We start from the raw sequence: 5,488 nt of genomic DNA, 5'->3' as shown, positions 1-5,488 counted from the left end.
CTCTGGTCAAGCTCGCGGGGAACCACCGCAATCCGAAGCCTTCGGTGATAGTTCAACGGTTCAAGTTTCACAGCCATGTCCGGAAGCCAGGTCAGACTGTGGGAGATTGTATGGCCGAGCTTCGGCAGCTGTCAGAGCATTGCGAGTTAGGAGCTGTGTTGGATGACGTGCTCCGTGATAGATTAGTATGCGGCAATAATTACGCCGTACAACACCACTTGTTGGGGGAAACCCCACCGTTGACTTTCAAGTCAACCCTAGAGATTGCTCAAGGCATGGAGTTGGTTGCTAATAATGCCAAGGATTTACAGAAAGGATATGGGGAGGGGGGTCGCAGTCGATGGCAGTGCACAAGTCAGGAGGGAGACTGGTAAACAGGCAAAGCAGGTGGAATGCTTTCGGTGCGGAGGAATGCACTATGCAAATGTTTGCAAATTCGAAGATACTGTCTGCCATGCTTGTAGCAAGAAGGGACATTTAGTTAAGAAGTGCAGGAGCATAAAGGGTGAGGTTAAGCCTGGGCAGGGGAAAGCTCAACAGACTCAGGCAGCCACACACCACCTAGGGGAAGCAGACGGAGAGGCAGTGTGTGCCTACAACATGTTTGTGGTGGAAACGGATGAGGGACCACCTCAACCATATTATGCCAGTCACTGTCAGGGGAAAGGACATTAAGTTCGAGATTGATTCAGGGGCTACTGCATCGGTCATTAGTGAAGAGACCTACAGGAGGACACGGGGATCCAACCTGCCTCCCATCAGACATCTAAACTCCAACTCAGGACCTATACGGGGCAGCCCATACCTCATTTAGGGGTGTTTTATGGGGATATTTCAGCCGGGGGCCAGAAGGCTGAAGCCAGGCTAATGATAGCTAAGGGCAGCGGGCCCAGTCTTTTGGGCTGTGATTGGCTTTGCAAAATCTGGCTCAACTGGCATGAAATTACGTATGCACACAACGGAGGACATTCTGCAGTGGTACAGTGACATTTTCAGGGACAAGCTGGGCACACTGAAGGGTGTGACTGTGAAACTCTATGTCGACCCTGAGGCCACACCATGTTTTTTTAAGCCCAGGTCAGTGCCCTATGCCATGAAAGGCAAAATCGAGGCGGAGCTGGTACGTTTACAGGGGCTGAACATCATTCAGCCAGTCCAGTTTTCAAGGTGGGCGGCTCCTATTGTTCCAGTTTTGAAGGCAGACAAAACGGTGAGGATATGTGGGGACTACAAGCTTACGGTGAATCAGGTCTCTAAGCTGGAGGAGTACCCATTGCCACGGGTGGATGACCTGTTTGCGACCCTGTCAGGGGGTAAGCTGTACACAAAGCTGGGCATGAGCCACGCCTACCAACAGCTACTGCTGGCTGAGGATTCAAAGGAGTACGTCACCATCAATACGCACAATGGATTATTCAGATACAATCGCCTGGTGTTTGGAGTGGCGTCTCGCCCCGCCATTTTCCAAAGGACAATGGACTCTTTGCTGCAGGGGATTCCGCACGTAGCAGTGTATCTTGATGATATTTTGATCACGGAAGCCACAGGGGGAGCATCTGGCTAACTTAGAACAGGTGCTGAAGAGGCTCTCAGATGCAGGTCTGCGGTTGAAATGCGGAAAATGTGTGTTCCTGGCTCCGAGTGTGACCTGCCTGGGACAAGATTACAGCTGAGGGGCTTTGCCCAGTGGAGAACAAAGTGAGATCTATCAAGGAGGCCCCAAGCCCCAGGAGCGTCACTGAACTCAGATCATTTTCGGGCATGGTGAATTATTATGGCAAGTTTCTTCCGGACCTCTCAAAGGTTTTGGCCCCACTGTATAAGCTGCTTCACAATGACACTAAGTGGCGGTGGGGTGAAGAGCAGGAAGAAGCTTCCAAGGAAGTGAAAGAACTCCTGCACTCAGCGAAGCTGCTCGTTCACTATGACCCAGACAAGGAGATCACCATTTCATGCGATGCTTCGCCCTATGGAGTCGGGGCAGTTCTCTCACATGTAATGGAGGACCATTCAGAGAAGCCTATTGGTTTTGCTTCACGTACCCTGACGGCTGCTGAGAAGGGATATTCATAGCTAGTCAAAGAAGGTCTGGCCATTGTTTTTGCGGTCAAACGTTTTCATCAGTACCTCAATGGCTGTGCATTCACAACTTATACGGACCATAAACCACTGGTGAGCCTTTTTAGGGAGACCAGATGCATCCCACAGCTAGCCTCAGCCAGGATACAGCGTTGGGCTCTCATATTGTCAGCCTACCAGTATACTATCGTGTACAGAGTGGGTGGGGATAATGCAAACGCCGATGTGCTGAGTCGACTCCCTTTACCTGAGACGACTCCCTTTACCTGAGACGCCTGTAACTACATATGTGCCTCCAGAGACTGTGTTTTCATTGGAGAGGCTGTCAGAGACACCTGTAAAGGTGAACCAGATCAAGCAATGGACAGAAAGGGTCCCAGTCCTGTCTCAAGTCAAGACTTTTCTTTTACAAAGTTGGCCCAGAGTTGTGGAAGGAGAGGAACTGAGGCCTTAAGCCAAACGCAAGACAGAACTGAGTCTGCAGGATGGCTGCATTTTCTGAGGGGTGAGGGTCATCGTGCCTCCCCTGGCCATTCACAGATTGTGGATGAAGTTCATGAGACTCATCCAGGGGTGTCTCGCATGAAAAGCCTTGCAAGATCCTACGTCTGGTGGCCAAGAATGGATCAGGATCTGGAGAACAAGATTAAATCATGCCCGCAGTGTCAGACCAATCAGAACATGCCACCACCAGCTCCTTTGCACCCATGGGAGTGGCCAGTTTACCCCTGGTCTAAGCTACATTTGGATTTTGCTGGCCCCTTTATGGGGCAGATGTTTCTTGTATGGTAGATGTGCATTCCAAATGGATCGAAGCTCACATCATGAGCAACATCACAGCACCTTCAACCACAGACAAACTCAGGCAAGTGTTTGCAGTCCACGGGTTGCCTGACACTCTGGTCACTGATAATGGCCCGACGTTCACCAGTGAGCTGCTCGGTGAGTTCATGTGGCAGAATGGCATTCATCACATTCGGACGGCCCCTTTCCACCCAGCCTCAAATGGTTTGGCTGAGCGGGCTGTTCAGACAGTGAAGGAAGGCCTGAAGCGGATGACAGGGGACTCTGTTAGTACCCGGCTTTCACGTTTCCTGTTTAAATACCTCCTCACTCCACAGACTATGAATGCACGCTCTCCAGCAGAGATGCTGATGGGGTGCAGGCCTAAGTCAAGATTGGACCTGCTGCGCTCGGACATGAAGGCAAAAGTGGAGAGAAAGCAGGAAAAGCAGAAGGAGGGACATGATCAACATGCCAGAGACAGACAGTTAGAACCAGATGACAATGTCTATGTGAGAAACAATCAGCAATGGCTACCTGGTGTTATTCTTAAGCAGAGTGGTCAAGTCTCCTATGTTGTTAAGCTGACCGATGGGCGTGTTTTCCGCAGACATCAGGACCACGTGCACCTGCGTCATGATTCCGGCTCAGAGGTAAACAGTTCCATGGAGTTTCCAATTGTGAGACGGACTACTGGGGAAGCATGTCCACCACTGACTTTGCCAGAGAGAGAGAGAGACGTTGGCAGAGGGGGCAGAGTCCCCTGAAGAGGATGGACATTCTCACGTGGATACACAGACCCTTCTCATGTCCCCAAAACCAGATCCACCCAAAACATCCTCACCAGCGGTGCCTGCTGGGTCACCGGCGGTAGTGCGTAGATCACAGCGCCCTCGCAAACCTCCTGACAGACTGAATCTTTGATTGGATAGTTTCTTTTGTTGTTAGATTGAATGTTGAATTTGCCATGTTTTTTTTTAGGTGTTTTTGTATTGGTAACCTGTTGCTAATGATACCACTGTTTTTATTTCCCAGTTCTTCCATATTTGGGGAATGTTGGATTTTAAAGGGGGGAAAGTATTGTAATGTGAGTATTATTAAAAGTAAGTTAATACTACTGGGGTTGGTGGGGTCTTTACTTCCGGTCTTTTTACTCCCAGTATGCATCATATATAGTTCCTCCACCCATGCCGCACGAGGTACCTGGAATCCTCTGTGTTGTAAGTATCATTTGCCGTCCCAGATAAAGATGCTCTTTTGGCCATCAAGTTGTCTAGTGGTCTTTTTGTAAAGTAGAAGTTACCATACTCTTCATCAGGACCCTTCATAAGTCCTGATGAAGGTTATTAGCTCAAAACTTTGACTCATTATTCCCGTCCGTAGATGCTGCCTAACCTGCTGAATTCTGCTAGTATTTTGTGCATGTTATTCTGGATTTGCAGCATCTGTAGTGTCATTTGTGTTTTTAAAGATTTTGAATCCCGTTACAATAATTTAGTACAATGGAATATGATATCGAGAATAAAAATATGATTGTGACTGACACACAGATCTGGCAGGGAAAAAAATAAACAGCTCTCAGTGTTGCTTCTCAGTACAGCTGCAGGCACCAGGAGCTTTTAATTGTTCATTTGTTCCGTCTGAGCACAGTAGACATTAAATACCTAAGATTTCCTTAGTCAGTGTTACAGAAGGCACTTCTGTACAGTGTGGAAAGTGACACATTTCCAGAGAGTTTTCCTTTCCCGCCAATAAATAACCAAGCTAAGACTGGCAAAAGATAAAAGTGTTAGGTCCAAATGCCAGTCTAGACTGGTATTCAAATATAATTCCAGTTAGGCATCTTACTCTAAACTGTTGTGGCTGTCTGCCCCTACAGCCAATCATTTGATCTCAGAAGCCTGAGTAATGTTGCAATCAGCCGTATATGTAATTGAGCTGTTGATTCTGATTCCAAGCTTTTATCCACAATTTATCTAGATTCTGTTAGTTTCGAGAAGAATTTTGTGATATGATCTAATTTAATCATCAACTAACAACACTCTCACATGCCAGAGAGGTTACTGATCTATTTGATGGCAGAGTACTAAGGGGAATTTTGTAGCCCTAATGGAGCTGGACTATTTTTCATTCAGTACATCAAACCTGTATATCTGCCGAACTTTGCATTTTGGCTAATACCCTCATTTGTCATTGTGGGTAACAAAAACAAGGCATCATTTATAACCCAAAGGTCGTCTGCAAATCTTCGCTCTTGGCAGGATGTTTTGTAAGACATTAAAATGATTGAAATGTTATTTTCTTGGCACCTTGTTGTATTTCAACAGAATGCATTTATGGTGAGGAAGACCAAAATATAAGGGACAGAAGCGGGAAGCCAGAACCAAATTCAAGGCCTGGGGAAGAATTGTAGGATGAATTTTCTGTCTACTCTTGGAATTTTGGTGAAAACAATATAGCCAACATGCAGTAAGCTGGCAGCAAATAGTGGATATCTCTGCATTCCAAAAACATTAATTGCAGTGGTTCATTGAACTGACAAATACAGCAAAAACCTAAAGCATATCCACCTTGGACCTAAGCTAATCCAGCAATTCAACCGGGTGTCGTGCTGTGTTGCCAAAGA

General features: G+C 47.1%; 1 pseudogene; it reads left to right on the top strand.

Moving 5' to 3' along the window:
- The first annotated feature begins 318 nt into the window (after window positions 1–318).
- On the top strand, window positions 319–4,753 carry LOC132383335 (uncharacterized protein K02A2.6-like; annotated as a pseudogene).
- The last annotated feature ends 735 nt before the right edge of the window (window positions 4,754–5,488 follow it).

The sequence above is a fragment of the Hypanus sabinus genome, chromosome 30, assembly GCF_030144855.1.
Source record: "Hypanus sabinus isolate sHypSab1 chromosome 30, sHypSab1.hap1, whole genome shotgun sequence".
NCBI classification, from domain to species: domain Eukaryota; kingdom Metazoa; phylum Chordata; class Chondrichthyes; order Myliobatiformes; family Dasyatidae; genus Hypanus; species Hypanus sabinus.
Note: the sequence above shows the minus strand (reverse complement) of the source record. Positions and strands in the feature narration are given on the sequence as shown.